At 40.7% G+C, this 17,279-nt stretch overlaps 1 pseudogene; it reads right to left on the minus strand.

Moving 5' to 3' along the window:
* Positions 1-224: 224 nt before the first annotated feature.
* Positions 225-2,039, minus strand: LOC109553305 (eukaryotic translation initiation factor 3 subunit C pseudogene; annotated as a pseudogene).
* Positions 2,040-17,279: the final 15,240 nt, after the last annotated feature.

Below are 17,279 nucleotides of genomic sequence, written 5' to 3' on the forward strand. Positions count from 1 at the left end.
TGCATGAAAGTCAAAAGAGAAAGCTAAGTCACTCAGTCATGTCTGACTCTTAGTGACCCCATGGACTGCAGCCCACCAGGCTCCATTGTCCATGGATTTTCCAGGCAAGAGTACTGGAGTAGGGTGTCATTGCCTTCTCTCTCTCTCTCTCGCTATATATATATAAACAGACCTTTAATACAGTGTGGTTGGACCTAAATGGTGAATGGTCTAGGGCACTGGGGACAGAAGTCAAGCCATCAGTAGGCTGTCTGAGACTGCTGCTGGTGGTAGCCACCCCAGCGCATGTAGCCTTCATTTTTCCTGTAGCCATCTTTCTGGAATCGGAAGTAGCCACCACAGGTACCCTGCTTGTGGTCAAACACCCGCTTGTTCTCCACCAGGCTGCCCAGGTTCTCGGCCAGCTGCAGGGCAAGGTTCTGCTGGGCAGTGGGCTCTGTGCAGTGCATCACCACGGGCTGTGACGGCTGGTCCAGGAAGCCATCAACTCCTCATTAATGATCATCTTGCTGATGATGGAGTGTACCATGAGTGGGTCCAGCTCAAACATGTCAGACAGCATCTCCATGCTGATGGAGTTGTAGACACTGCTATAGGTGAATAGGTAGGTCCACAATGACTCTTCCTGGACCTTCCTAACTAGCATGGTTCTGACTTTGTTGGCCTCTGGGGAAAGGTCCCACACTTTGCCATTCATCTTCTCATTGATGATAAAACTGTGGCAGGTTTTCCAGTCACCCATCTTCATGGCCTTGGAAGCAGGAAGCACATGTTCCCTCATGGACTTCAGGGGGCCCAGCAAGGGCTGCCGTTCACCCACCCACAGCTAGTGATGGAACTGCTTGCTGATCATGCGTCAGTGGGTGTCACTGTCATGGGCAGCAATGGGATCTCCAGGATCATGACCGACACCAGGTAAACACCTTCCAGCAGTTTCAGGTTTATGTGCAGGTGGAAGGGCACCTGCTGGCGCTGCTCCACCTTCTGCTCCTGGTTGTGCTCCTGCAGGCTGTGCAACAGCAGATCCTGGCCCAGAAGCTCCTTGGCCCTGCCGCTTGACTGGATGTCCAGCAAGGCGCTGTGTGCATCCTTGGTCAGGCCTTGGGGGAAGGCACAGATGCCCAGCTGCACCATGGTGTGGTTGTACGGGATCTGGACTGGTGGGTCTGCATGCTGAATGTTGTCCTGCAGGTGGCTCATGAGCATGAGGTCCCAGGCCTGGTACCAGTGGGAATGCAAGGCGTGATGGGAGATATGGCAGAGGATGGTGCACGTGCGGTTTCGGTCTATGCAGTCCTTGACATAGATGTACTTGCACAGTCTCTCCATCAGCACAGCTGAGTCCTCAGCCTCATTTTCGGCCTGATCTTGCTCAGACTTTGAGGAGCCCTCAGCGGGGTAAGCTGCCGCTGATGGGCCTTGTAATCAAACTTGTAGTAGGCGTGGAGAATGTGCCTCAGGTAGACGCGGCAGATCTCAGTGGTGCCCTTCTCCTCCAGGTAGCGCTGCACACGCTCAATGATGGTACACACTGGGGCCTCGTCCTTCAGGTGCTCCACGTACTCTTGGGAGTGAGGATCAGTGTTCTGCATTATTTTGGTAAATTCTTCATTTATTCGTTCCACCAGAGTTAAGATGCAGCCACGGACATGCAGTGGCTGGTCTGCGTTATGCATGTTCTCACTCTCTTCCAGAATGTTCTCTCCAACAAAGATGTTGGGATTTGCAAACAGGATGTTCATCAGCTCATTGATGCAGTCCAGACACTTCTGCCACATCTCAGGCTTCATGTATGTGGCCAGTTTAGGGTTGTAGTCATAAAGAGAAGCGGTGATGTTGATCTTGATGATGACACCCTCTCCTAGGTTGTTTTCAGAGGCAATCTGAACCAGCAACTGAAGCAGCTCAATCTGGGCTGCACGATCAGTTCTTTTCTTGCCTCGTGCCTGTAGGATCTCATTCAGTTTCTTGATGACAACAGCGTGGGTGATCTTAGTTCCCTTGGCAAACATTTTTGGCTTCTCCTTAACAAGGGGCATTCCGCCTTAGACATGAGATCTTTCACTGGGCAAAAAGAAATGATTTATTTTTGCCACCCAAGTTTGAGATCATGGGACCTTAAATTTCCAAAAGTAGAAGTTATGTATCTGAAAATAAGAGCAAATTTTTAAAATATGAAGAGCATAAATGAAGAAACCTTAGCTAATGATGAGAAGCAGGAGATAAGAAAAAGGCAGTTCCAAGGAAAAGTACCAAATTTCCTTTTGGAATGCTGAATTGATTGTGATTCTCTTCTCTGAAACTGGAAATAGAGACGAAGGAGTAGGTTTGAGGGAGGAACGTTTTCAACCTGGCTTTAGACTGGGCAAGGATGTGCTGCAGTGCAGAGGTGCATTTGGAGGGAGGGAGAGTTGGCTTCAAGCCCCAGTTCTGCAGGGGGGGAGCTCTGTGGCCTTGCTTCTTCCCTTCACCTTCCTGATCAGGAATCCATCTCTAAAAGGAGCACCATCGTTTATTCCTAGTAGAAGCAGTTTTTCCAAACTTGCATGTAAGAGCCTAACAGTATGTCACTCACTAATGGTTGTTACCATCATTACCTTGATGACGAAGTTCCTCCATGAAATGCAGGTGAAATTCTTCAGTGGTTGTTGGAGAGCAGATATATTAGTGCATCTGTGTTTCTGTACTCCTGGCATCAAATAAATGTTTGTTAAATTTAAGTGAATCTAATAATAAGAGGGATGTGGTGAAGGGCAGGAAAGGACACACATCTGCAAGGAAGGAAATATTAATATATAAATTGCTTTGTGCCGGGCAAGTTTATATGCATTTTCTGATTTTAGTTTTGTTTGAACCCAATGCTTTTGTCCTGAATTCAACTAATAAGAAAACTACCATTCAGGAATATTCATTGTATTACTCTCTAAAAATGTGTTACTATATCTCTGATCAATAACATTAGGATGACAAAAGATGTATTATGTGTCTTTGGTCTATATTGTGTTAAGGGGCTTTCCCAAGGTTGTTTAGCCAGCAGGCCCTTAATAGGAATTGAGTCCTTATTGACAACAAAGCCAAGCTGACAGTCACCACGCTGGTAGGTGTACTTCCCCCCTTCTCCATTCTTTTGCCCATTTGCCACCAAATCCTTTGAAGGGGAAGTTATGCAGTCAAACTGGTCTGTTGTGCACGGTGGCATACAGTCCTGGAAGAGGTAAAAATAACACAGGCCTGTGATGGAGCTGTCAGCACCCGGTCACAGGCATGGTTCCAAGTGCAAGCATAATTTTTAGAAGGCCTAGGAAAAGTGCAGTATTTATTCTGGAAAATAAACCAAATAAGATTTTTTAAAAACACGGTGGTTCCTTCATCCTGTAATAAATGCCCTGCAGGCCGTGTGTCTCTCCTTCCCGCCTAGGGGACTGCATCTCAGGTGCTCTTGGCCTCAGCCACAGCAGGAGCTGAGACAGCCAAGCCCTCTGCTCTCTGCCTCTGCTGAGTGAGCGGGTGAACTCACTGCTGTGCAGGAGCCAGTAGTCAAGTGAGTACTTTTTTAAAAAAATTATGTGTCACTCCCTTTATCACATTTTTACCTGTATGACATCACAGACTGGTAAATGGCAGCCACCTTTGATCTTCCTTTGAAGATCCAGAAAGCAGGACAGACATGCAGCTATTCAGGCACTAGAGTCTGCCCTGGCAGCCTCTGTGCACAAGCCGCCTTCAGTGACCCCCGTGCACACGGTCACCACGGGGGTGTGGACAGAGCTAGTCCATTGCTGGTGACGCTGACTCAGTCTTGGGTGAAGCCCCTGAATTTGCATTTTTAACAAATAAACACATGTGTTAAGACAGGCCTTTCAGAGACCACATTTTGACTAATGCTGACCTACTGTCTTCTCGGATCTCCCTAAGTTTTATAGATAGCTGATTTTCCAGAGAACTTTAGTTTTTAATTCTCGTTCCTCCTGTGTAACCCTGAGCAGTGGAATCAGCCTCTTGACTCTCTCTCTCTCCATCTGTAGTAGAAGCTAACTAAGCATTGTCCACACAAAATCCAACCCTTTGTTTCTTATTTATAAACAAAAGCGTGCATCACTTGTATATTATATTCAGTTTATAATGCATTTCTCAATGAACTCGTTATTTTTGATGATAACCAAAATAAACAAACTGCCATACAGATCGGTCCTCTTTCCAGAGGGCACAAATAGGAAAACAAGGCTTGGAGATTTAAGAACAGCTGGTAAGGGCAGGACCTCTCTTAAGCCTGTATCTTCTGACTTTGTTTTTCTCACTTTGTTACATTCTTTGTCACCAGAAGCGTTTCTCAAAATTCTTACCCCAGATGTTTTTAACTAAGAAGCAAAGACATGCTGAGTTCTTGCAGTGCCCCAGGAAGCTTTGGTCAATCTCAAGGGAAAGCTCTGGAATGTTTTCTCTATTCTTCACAGTAAAGCACCTGACTTCTACAGAATGTTCTGTAGACACTGTTAGGTTTATCCTTTGGGCATCTTGGGAGCCACAGTTTGACCAAAGTATAACTTCTGCTCTAATTCCAATCAATCTCCTCCCAAGACACATCTTGAATGTGGGCTCCCATGACAGGATTAATTTAAGAGTTTTCCTGGCTAGGAACATATTTGTTTTTAATTTAATATAGAACCCCGGAGATTACAGTTGACCAAAACATCGCCATGAACCTCTTTCCCCTGCCTTGTAAATCACAAAAATGTAAAGATTACCTCCATATGATTTATACTAAAATAAATTAAGTTCTGAGGTGGTTTTACAGATATAGAAGTATTTATTAACAATTTGGTCCTTATACATAATACATTGAAAAAGCATATTCCCTAGTCCTTTTTTCTTCTGTATCTCTGAACACTGAAATAAAAAAGTGTATTAAGGAATGTGAATATAAAGGAAACTATAGCTTTAAGGATTTTATTGTCCCAAGGTTTTTCTTACACACTGAAACAGGAAATAAAGAAGTGCTTTGAAAAAGAGGGGATATTCAGCTATAATAAAAGTAAGCAAATTAAATAAATTAGACATAGCTCCTCTATTTGAAGAAAAAAAAAAAAAACAAGAATCTTTCCTTAGGTATTTACATTTTCTTTTTCAAGGGAAAAGAGCAAAAGTTTACTTTCCAAATTGCTAAGTCCAAGCAAGAAGAGAAAGAAGCTAGATCCAAGAAAAATTACAATATATCACTAGATTTTTCCAATCAAAATCTAGGCCAAAATGGAATTGCAGGCCAGATTTTATTATACAAGCTATCTAAAATAAATTAAAAATATCTTAAAAACTTCATGATGCAAGTCTGCAGGAAAAGTAAGAGATGTGGAGATGGAGGGCATTTAGTCCCCAAATCATAGTGTGAAATTCAGAATAAAATAATTGTCTCACTTAGGGATAATTGAATAAAACTCACACAAACAGAGTTTATCCCTTAATCAGTGGGCTCTGGATCCATGAACTGGCTCAATTCTAAAAAGTGGGTAAAAGTTTGTGAATTACTACTATGGCAATCCTGGTAGACTTCTGCCCACTTCTGCTGGATTCTCTGCCTATGATTCAGCTTAAACAGTAGTCTTCTGTTTACTGGATATTATTCAAGCCAGCAAATTATAAGCATCAATATTCTGTTTCTAAATAGGAGTGCTGTATATGAGACTGTCCTAAGTAGGTGCAGAAAATATGGGAAAATTGCATGAGCAAGTGTCCCAGACCCACTCTTGCTGCTTTGTGGTCTTTTCCTCAGTTCCCATCTGTGACTTAGTGGGAAATTCCTCATGACCAGTATAACTTAGTTATCCAAATCCAAAGAGGGAAAAGTTCAGGCATAGTTTTCTGTTGTTGTTCTTGAGCATGATAAGTTGTGGTTGACTAGAAGTAGACGTAGTGTTTTATAGGCCATTCAAAAATGTCTTTGTTAGATGTCTCTGAAATGAAAGTTTCCCGGTAGTAATCATTATGGGCATGTATCTGGTAGTCCATGTTGTTTTGTAGAAAAATAATTTGAGGTATGCATTTATACCAAATAAGGAACATTGGGTAATGTTTTTGGCCAGTTAAAAAGAATAAGGTTGGTGACAAGGTGATCTTTTGAAAGGGTGTATCCATAGTCTTTGTGGTACATGGATGCCCACAAGGGGGACCAACTGCAGAGGATGCTCTCAACAGTCTGATGATGCAGAGAACCTCCCTCTCTACCAAGAACAGTGATGCTCAGTGAATGTTATAGATAGGCTCACCTGTGGAAAATTACCCTCTTCAGGGCTGATATGGATGCAGCTTTGTTGTTTAGTCACTCAGTTGTGTCTGACATTTTGTGAGTCGGACTGCAGCACCCCAGTCTTCCCTGTCCTTCACCATCACCTGGAGCTTGCTCAAACTCATGTCCGCTGAGTCGGTGATACCATCCAACCATCTCGTCCTCTGTTGTGCTCTTCTCCTCCTTCCTCCTGCCTTCAATCTTTTCCAGTGTCAGGGTATTTTTCAGTGACTCAGCTCTTCACATCAGGTGGCCAAGGATGGGGGATTCAGCTTCAGCATCAGTCCTTACAATGAATATTCAGAGTTCATTTCCTTTAGACGGGTTTGATATACTTGCAGTCCAAGGAATGTTCAAGAGTCTCCTCCAACACCACAGTTGAATAGCATCAATTCTTCAGTGCTCAGCATTCTTTATGGTCCAACTGCCACATCCATACATGACTACTGGAAAAAACCATAGTTTTGACCATACATAACTTTGTTGGCAAAGTAATGTCTCTGCTTTTAATACACTGTCTAGGTTTATCAGCTTTTCTTGCAAGGAGCAAGCATCTTTTAATTTCATGGCTGCAGTCACTGTCCACAGTGATTTTGTAGGCCAAGAAAGTGAAGTCTGCCACTGTTTCCATTGTTTCCCTATCTGTTTGCCATGAAGTGAGGGGACTGGATGCCATGATCTTAGATTTTTGAATATTGAGTTTTAAGCTAGCTATTTCACTGTCCTCTTTCAACTTCATCAAGAGGCTTTTTAGTTTCTCTTTGCTTTCTGCCATAAGGGTGGTATCATCTGCATATCTGAGGTTATTAATATTTGTCCCAACAATCTTGATTCCAGCTTGTGCTTCATCCAGTCAGTCTAGCACTTCTCATGATGTACTCTGCATTTAAGCAGAGGTACAATATACATCTTTGATGTACTCCTTTCCAAAATTTGAATCAGTCCATTGTTCCATTTCTGGTTCTAACTTTTGCTTCTTGACTTGCATACAGGTTTCTCAGGAGGCAGGTAAGGTGTCCTGGTATTCCCATCTCTTGAAGATTTTTTTCATGGTTTGTTGTGATCCGTACAGTGAATGGCTTTAGCATAGTCAATGAAACAAAAGTAGATGATTTTTTGGAATTCTCTGGCTTTTTCTGTGATCCAACGGATGTTGGTAATTTGATCTCTCGTTCTTCTGCCTTTTCTAAATCTGCTTGTACATCTGGAAGTTCTCAGTTCATGTACTGCTGAAGCCAAGCTTGAAGGATTTTGAGCATTAACTTGCTAGCATGTGAAATGAGTGCAAATGTGCAGTAGTATGAACATCCTTTGCATTGTCCTTCTTTGGGATTGTAATGAAAACACCTTTTCCAGTCCTGTGGCCACTGCTGAGTTTTCCAAATTTGCTGGTATATTGAGTGCAGCACTTTCACAGCAACATCTTTTAGGATTTGAAATAGCTCAGCTGGAATTCCATCACCTCCACTAGCTTTGTTCACAGTGAGGCTTCCTAAGGCCCACCTGACTTTGCACTCCAGGATGTCTGGCTCTAGGTGAGTGATCACACCATCATGATTATCCAGGCCATTAAGATCTTTTTTGTATATTTGGTCTGTGCCTTCTTGCCACCTCTTCTTAATATCTTTTGCGTCTGTTAGGTCAATACAATTTCTGTCCTTCAGTTTGCCCATTTTTGCATGAAATGTTCCCTTAGTATCTCTAATTTTCTTGAAGAGATCTCTTGTCTTTCCCATTTTATTGTTTTCCTGTTTTCTTGCATTGTTCACTTAAGAAGGCTTTCTGATTTCTCCTTGCTCTTCTTTGAAACTGCATTCAGATGGATATATCTTTCCTTTTCTCCTTTGCCTTTTGCCTCTCTTCTCAGCTATTTGAAAGTCTTCTTTAGACAACCATTTTGCCTTTTTGCATTTCTTTTTCTTGGGGATGGTTTTGATCAGTGCCCCCTATACAATGTTATGAACCTCTGCCCATAGTTCTTCAGATACTCTATCTTCAGATCTAATCTCTTGAATCTATTTGTCACTTCTGCTATGTAATCATAAGGGATTTGATATAGGTCATACCTGAATGGTCTAGTGGTTTTCCCTTCTTTCTTCAATTTAAGTCTGAATTTGGCAATAAGGATTTCATGATCTGAGCCACAGTCAGCTCCTGGTCTTGTTTTTGCTGACTGTATAGAGCTTCTCCATGTTAGGTTGCAAAGAATATATCAGTCTGGTTTCCATATTGACCATGTTGTGATTCACGCCTTGAAGGCCAGTATGATTTGATTACAGAACTTCCACAGGGCTGGAGAAATAGAAACTCTGGGAGGGCACAAACAAAACCATCTGCACACCAGGACCCAGGGCAAAGGAGCGGTGATGATGGGACAAGAGACTAAGACAGACTTGCCTGTGAATGTTTGGGTGTTTCCCAGGGAGGCTTGGGGATTATCAGGAGAGATCAGTTATTATCCACTCATCTAGTGGCAAGTTGATTACTTTGATTACCCCCCCTTTCCACCATGAGGACAGCAAATTTGTCCTCATGGAAATGGGTACATATCACATATAAAAAATTAGCTTTCCTTGTCTGCACAGCTTCTGCTAGCATTGCTTGACCCCTTTAAAGATTTCTCCATTGTGGTATTTTGTGCAAAAGTATCCTGCTAAGGAATTTACAAAATATCTGCTTCCTGCCCTTTCTACAAGGGATAAAATCATAGTTCATCAGTGTAGGAGCTAAGATTGCTTCCCAGCCATTTAACACTTCTTTTACCACTGAATAGAGGGGCAGAGATTGATTTCTGTTAAGGAAGTTGGCTGCTGCTTTACAAAGTGAGTAAAAAGTTTTACATCTGAAATCTACTATTCTTTGGAGTATCTCTTAACAGTCCCATGACCATAGAAGGCTGTGGCAAAACAAAAGAGGGTCTACAAATTCAGGGACTTCTAGGAGTAGGAGAAAAATTCCTTTGAGTAACGAAGGCTGATTAAAATTTAGCCTTGAAGTGAAGATTGAATCAAGGCTAAAGCTGTTTATTCCCATTATTAAAACCCCTTGAAACAAAGTTTGATAGAGTTCCATATATTTTGGCATCTAGTATTACTACTTAAGGTTTTGACAGTTTATTATATTAGTGATTTTTAAAGAATTGAATGAGGCTTGAAACGTTCATCCAATTCAGAGAATATAAAGAAATACTATGATGTAAAACAACAACAACAACAACAACAACAAAAAACAAATAAAAAGCAGAAAATTACCATGTGATACAGTATTATTAACTGAAGTACAGAGTTTTTCAAATTTCACAAAATTCACAAAATGCTAGTCCATTATTTATTTTCATATCTTGTTCAAGATTCCACATTGTATTTAGTTGCACTGAGCAGCTTCAGCTGCATGCAATAAATTCTGGTAAATTCTCTTCTCATTTTTATTCTGTAACAAATATTTTCTAATTTTCCTTGTTTTGGCTTTTAGATACACCCATAGTTTAAAAGTAAACATTTAATTTCCCAATACTTGGGGTTTTGAAAGTATCTTTAATATTAATTTCTCATTTTGATATTAGTTTGTCATTTAAATGCTCTCTCCTCTTTGTTTTTTTTCTTTTTTTTTTCAGCCTTCTAGCTTTATTGAGGCTTTCAAAGGCTAAGTCAAAGATCTCTCTTGGTAAATACTTGGCTTATTTTCAAGTACATTTTGATTAGGTTTCCCTGGTGGCTCAGACGTTAAAAATCTGCCTGCAATGTGGGAGACCTGGGTTCGATCCCTGAGTTGGGAAGATCCTTTGGAGCAGGGCATGGCGACCCACTCCAGTATTCTTGCCTGGAGAATCCCCATGGACAGAGGAACCTGGCAGGCTACAGTCCCCGGGATCACAAAAAGTCGAGCATGACTAAGCAACTAAGCACAGCACAATACATCTTTTGATATTGATTTCTAACATAATTCTACATTAATAAGAGAACAGACTCTGTTTGATTTCAATACCTTTAGACCATGAAATTTTTGCACCTTGTTTTATGTCCCTGGATATGTTTCAGTGTCTCCTAGTTTATAGTCTATGGGAACTTGAATAGAATTTGTATCCTACTGTTGTGTGAAAATTGTATAAATCTTAATCATGTTGAACTGGTTCATAGTGTTTTTCAACTCTACTATATCCTTCTACTTTTCTGTATATTCCTTCTATTAATTTTTGAGAGTTTGATATTGAAACTTCAACTAAAAATCTTAATTTATCTACTTAAAAATAATTGTAATATATAGTTGAAGTATATGTTACTCTCTTCTATATTTCTCAAGTGTCCTGTAAATGTATTATCTTACTTCCATAGTTTAAAAAATAAAAAAGATAGAGAAAAAAATAAACAAACATTGAATGGATTAAAGTAGCACACAGTAAATCCTTTCAGTTGGATAAACCAGTTCAGGAAAAGAGATAAAAGGTATGGATCACCCACCTTGGTCTGATTGCCTAAGGCTTGTAATTAAGTTGAGAAAAAGAAAGCATAGGGCAGGAAACAAAGAAATACTGTAAATCTAAGAAATGGGTCTAGAAAGAATTTTGAATGTGGCTATTGGCACATTCTGTAATTAAGTCAAACATTTGAAAAACTATTAAGGTTTTAAGAGAGTGTGTTGCCCATGTGCGTGGACACACACACACACACACACACACACACACACATTCAAATACATAGATGCAAGAATTAAAGTGACTTTTGGTCCCTAACTTTCTGGTAGGCTGGAAAGCCAACTGAGAAAGCTGCTTAGCAACCAAAGAGAAAATAGCATCCCAATCTTATTTCCAGATAAGGATATTTTATTGTTCAAGGAGAGTAATAAAAAAAGAATAATCAAAAGGAGTAGCCAAGAGCTATGGAGAAAAAGTAGAAGTTCCCTTCTAGGAACCAGAATTCCGGTCTAAACTAAAAACATGCTCCATTCTCCCAACATAAGTGCTCTGCAACATTTTCTAGCATGATTTGTACAGACCAGTAACTTCACTATGTTTCCAATGTCTCACCTCTTCTAGTGATGAGAAGCATCTGTCCCTGTTCTACCAATGCAGAGAACAGGGATTGGCAGGTGGCGGTTGGTGGTGGATGAGAACTTGTCTGTTTAGTACAGAGATCTCACGCCTGCATGAATAAATGCTTGGAGAGCATGGACGTTGGGTCCATCATGACTTTTAATAATGGGAATAAACGGCTTTACCCTGGATTTGATCTTCTCTTCAAGGGAAAATTTTAATCAGCCTTTTGTTGCTCAAAAGAATTTTTCCCACCTCCACAAGTCCTTGAATTTGTAGACTCTATATTGTTTTGTCACAGCATCCCAATGAGTTTTATTAATGGTAATGGGATTATTAAGATTTATTCCAAGGAGAGTCATGATTTTAATGACTTTATGGGACTCTACTTCAGCAATGAGTTACTGTATATTTTATTGTTCAAGAGAGAGGAACTCAAATAGTTAGTGACCAGAAAGTCACTAGTGATGATGTAGTGAGTAGTGATAAGCCCTAAATAGTGTTTTTCTCCCTTTTGGGCGAAAGGAACACATTATACTTTCTGGCCAACTTGAAATTGCTCTAATCAATGAAACATCAGCTGAGTTCTATCACTTCAGGCTGGAAGATTTCATGTATCAGGGCACAATTTGCCACTCCTCTTTTATTCTGTCACAATTACCAGTAGTACTCCACAGGGTGAATGTTGTATTGGTCTGAGTGAGGACCCCAGTGAGAGGAGCTTCAACCCACCCCCATAATGGATGTGTGGTAGACGAGAAATAAGTCATTGCTTTTTTTCCCAAATCACTAAGATTTAAAAGTATTTGTTATTGTCACCTAGAATACTTTCTTATCTATTTATTCTAAAGGAATCATTACCAGACTTGAAAGACTCTGTTTATTTCCTTTCACATATTTTCTCAATTTTTTTGACCTCCCATCTTTTCTTTTTTCTTTGAGGACCCTAGAAAATAAAACACTTTCTTCTCTCAAACTTCAGCTCCTCATTACTGGTTACTAATAGGTGCTACTTAACATTTGTACCCCAGCCAACTTGATATTAGTCACTTAGTATGTTTCTAAATAAGTCTGTTTATTAAATATAATAAGACTCAAACCTGAAGTAATAAGAATAAAACTGGATTTGAACAGTTATGCGGGGACCTTTGCCAAGTCTTCGCTGGTGGCTCAAATGGTAAAGCCTCTGCCTACAATGCGGGAGACCCAGGTTCAATCCCTGGGTTGGGAAGATCCTCTGGAGAAGGAAATGGCAACCCACTCCAGTACTCTTGCCTGGAAATTCCCATGGATGGAGGAGCGTGATAGGCTACGGTCTATGGGGTCACAAAGAGTCGGACACGACTGAGCGACTTCACTTTCACTTTCACTTTGCCAACAAAGGTCCGTCTAGTCAAGGCTATGGTTTTTCCAGTGGTCATGTATGGATGTGATAATTGGACTGTAAAGAAAGCTGAGCACCGAAGAATTGATGCTTTTGAACTGTGGTGTTGGAGAAGACTCTTGAGAGTCCCTTGGACTGCAAGGAGATCCAACCAGTCCATTCTGAAGGAGATCAGTCCTCATTGTTCATTGGAAGGACTAATGCTAAAGCTGAAACTCCAGTACTTTGGCCGCCTCATGTGAAGAGTTGACTCATTGGAAAAGACCCTGATCCTGGGACGGATTGGGGGCAGGAGGAGAAGGGGACGACAGAGGATGAGATGGCTGGATGGCATCACCAACTCGATGGACATGAATTTGAGTAAACTCTGGGAATTGGTGATGGACAGGGAGGCCTGGTGTGCTGCAATTCATGGGGTCGCAAAGAGTCAGACACGACTGAGTGACTGAACTGAACTGACTGAAGAGTTATCAACATTAAGGCAATGTGCAGGGTGTGTAAGACATGAGTTGTAAGATGCATGATTTCCTCAGTCATCCTTACAAGGCACTGAAAAGAAAATCCATCAGAGTATCTAATTTTATTGCCAAGAACAAAGAGTTCTAGGCTCTTCTTTACTTATAATCATCATTCTACTCTAACTAAACCCTGGAGCATCTTTGAAAATAAATGTGTTTATTTCCTCTTTTCTTTCTTTTCCTGATCAGAGAACTTTATACAGTCATAAGCAGGAGCAGAGGATTTATTCCAATACATGAACAAATTACAAAAAGCAAGTAACCATGGACTGGATTTTCTTTCTTCTTGAAGGACTAGGAAGTGGGAGATATGGGATCAGGGAAATGTCTTCTACTATTTTAATAGATGGTGAGCTGGGGTAAATTTGAGGAGTTCTTTGAGTTTGTGCTTTACAGCCCTTTCTGCATTACAGGGCACAGGTGTAAGGGACAGCCATGGTTGTCTGCTGTGAGTCTGGACAACCAGGCTGAGAGCCACCTAACTGCAATTAAAGCCAACAGTAGTCAGTCGTTTCTGAAAAGACCGGCTAATGGTTCTCTATACATCAGAATCTTCTAGGGAACTTTTCAGATAAAGGGATTACTTTATCCCTTATTAGACTAGTTAAATAAAAAAATTTATTAGCAAGTTCTTTGGATGATTGTTTATTTCTATGTGAGCCAGCTAGGCTTATCTTGCGGGCTTCCCAGGTGGCTCAGTAGGTAAAGAATCCACCTGCAACATAGGAGACATAAATCCTATGCCTGGGTCAGCAAAATTCCCTGGAGGAAAACATGGCAACCCACTCCAGCATTCTTGCCTGGAGAATCCCATAGACAGACGAGCCTGGCGAGCTGCAGTCCACGGGGTCACACAGAGAGACACGACTGAAGCGACTGAGCACACAGGAACACAGGCTTATAGTGACATCTGGGGACTGGCCCTTTAGTGAACTCTGGAGTTCAGTGGTTCCTAACTTGGTGGTATGTTCTAGATAGCCGTATCCACTCACCCCAGCTTCCTTGTTTCCCTACACATCTTGGAGACATACTTAAGGCACATTTTCAAGGCATCGTGTAAATGAATATGCCAAAATACCTGTTAACTCAGTTTACCATTTTGAAGTTCTATTATGACCATGATGCTCATTAAAAATACAGATGTTATATAAATTGCATTTAAACTGGCTTATATCCATGGCAGCTTTCTCTTTATTCAAGGTCAAGGAAACATATGCCCTCTGAAAGCCTCAGTTTCCCTCCACAATCTCAGACAACTTCTCCAGGCGTCACCTCCTTCCTTCCTTCCCTCCCTGCCTCCCTCCCTTTCTTCCTTTCTTCCTTCCTTCTTCCTTCCTGTGGGCCAGCATGGTCCTGTCATTACTCTGTTTTGTCTTTTAAACTGGCATTTGCTTTATGCCTCTGTTAGATTAATGGTCCTGTCTTTTGTACCCTGACATTAGCCTTTAATTTCCACTTGGTATTGTCAGATGGAAAAGTAGTCCACTGTTTTTAGTTCAAAATGTTTCTCACTTTTCTGAAGAGACATCTATAAAAGAGATTGTTATTATCAAGTGGTTAATATTATCCCAAAGACTTTAGCAGGATGCAATTCTAGTTAAGTTTAAGTTGGCTATTACACAAATACCTCTAGGGGTTAATGATTCTGTAATATATTCCAGCATTCAAGATGTACTTAAAATCAGTTGAAGTTTTTATAATATCACAAGGTTGACATTATTTTCATTCACCTTAAGTTTCTGAGGGAAGAAAAAGTCATACAAGGATCATCTATAAGCAGAATTATTTCCTTTTCTGTTATCTCACAAGCATAGAACTGGCATGAATTTGAACTGAAACTTGAGAAGTTAAGTAGAAGTATTTTGTCTTTCTCTTGATTTTCTCTGGTTATGCCCCACTCTTTTTGACAGTTCATCTTTCTGATCACCCTGGTATATGTAAATGACATTCCAGTTGTGGTCTGATAATGGATTAAGGTGTTAGCCCTCCCAGAGTTATTTGTACTTTAATAATAAATGCAAAGGACCACATAACTTTAAGAAATCAAGGTCTAAAACCATCTCATTGGGATGTGATTCCCTACCCTTCCATGCCTCTCCTGCATAGTGGTCCCTCCCCTCTTGGGGAGCAGGAGCTTTGATGGAGGTGGTATGCTTGCTGGATGCTCTTTGAACGCTGGGTGCGCTTTGTCCTGATGGATGCTTCCACTGCAGGCCTGAGCACAAGATTAGAGTCAGGTGACTGTAGTTCATAACCCACAGCACGCAATTACCTGACAGTGTTCTATCAGAATAAAAGATAGTCAAGAGACATTTATGCCACACTTAAATATATTAAGTTTTTAAAGCATGTAAAAATAATACTTCAGCTAATATTGCTTGCAGTGTCAGGATGCAGATATATAGAGACAGTTCATATTTTACACTTAATTAATGTGCAATGATAGGCTGGTTTCTCCATAATTGAGTAACTGAGTCTTCTGATATGCTTTGGGTCATAAGCTTCAATGGCCTTGTTCAGATTACTTTAACATATACCTGCTCATGCCCCCTTTTTCTTTTTTGCACAGACATGGGTGGTTTAACAGAGTAGATAAATGTCAGGGAAGTCCTGTGGTTATGAACGATGAGTCACAAAATGGTTATGGACATCAGAGGTCATTTATTGTGGTTCTAGGGCATTTGAAACTGATCATTAACATAATATGGTTGTGAATCTTTCTGATTTTTACATGTGAGGAATTAAATGGGAAGAAGACTATCAAAGTACTTTTCACTTTCACGCTTGGCTACGTGAAGGAATCCTACATAAAATAAATTCAAATTTTATGGCTTAAGTTTTGGGGATAGTTAGTATTTATAATACTGTATATAAGCTTATATACTACATGTAGATATATATACTTATATACTATATATATAAGCATCATTTATAATGATGCTTACCCTCCATGATTACAAAGACAGGCACAGATATACAAGCAAAAATCAAACCTCTGTTTTGTATTGAAGGATCCATGTTAAAAAGGTGATGATGTTCACCACTAGTTTTCACGCAAAATCAGTGTGCCAAGCATTGTACATCCTTTATCTCATTTAATCCATTTAACGTACACCACGAAGAAGATAGTTACATCCCCATTTATTGAGGCTCTCAAAGGCTAATTTGTCTACTTTTAAGCTGAAAGTGAAAGTCGCTCAGTCGTGTCTGACTCTTTGCAACCCCATGGACTATACAGTCCATGGAATTCTCCAGGTCAGAATACTAGAGTGGGTAGCCTTTCCCTTCTCCAGGGGGTCTTCCCAACCCAGGGATTGATCCCAGGTCTCCTGAGTTGCAGGTGGATTCTCCACCAGCTGAGCCACGAGGGAAGCTCTGTTAAGCTGAAGATTTCCTAAATCCAAAGCCCACGCATCTCCCTCAGTGCCACGCTCCTGCCCTCACTGTGGAAGCATCGTGGAAGGGGCACCGTGAGTCCTTTCATTGTGCTCACCCCCAGGCTGCTTTCCAGCTGGCTCCCGGCTCTTCACTACATGCTTCACTGGGCACGGCAAGCTTGGCTTGAAGTGGTGTTCCTTGAGAGCAGTTGGCTTCTGTTAGCCAGGTTCCCCAGGGCTATTGACTTTGACCAATCTTTCCTGCTTGTGACAAATAAAACACGGCCTGAGATAAAACCTTGTAGGAAGAAATACACCATTTACATACAGATTGTTAAGAAGCATGTACTAGCTATTCATTAATACCATGCAGGTTATGTTTTTATAGAGAAAACACAAACAAAATTTCATGGACATCCACCCCCAAAGCTCCTCTGAGACTAACACATTTAAAGCAAACAATTTAATGAGTGAGTGAAGTGTTGATACATTTTAGAAACTAATTTTGTAACTTAGTGAGCTTACACATAGATTAAGTATAATATTTTATTCCCTCATAATATATTGGAAAAAAAATTCTCTGGATGACATTTTGTTTTGAGCTTCTTAGATGTAGACAAATTAAGAGGTAGAGTTGAATTTTGCTTGAAAGAATTTAAACACCTGAATATCATCAGTCTTCCTATGGTGT

This window comes from Bos indicus, chromosome 27 (genome assembly GCF_029378745.1).
Source record: "Bos indicus isolate NIAB-ARS_2022 breed Sahiwal x Tharparkar chromosome 27, NIAB-ARS_B.indTharparkar_mat_pri_1.0, whole genome shotgun sequence".
Taxonomy (NCBI): domain Eukaryota; kingdom Metazoa; phylum Chordata; class Mammalia; order Artiodactyla; family Bovidae; genus Bos; species Bos indicus.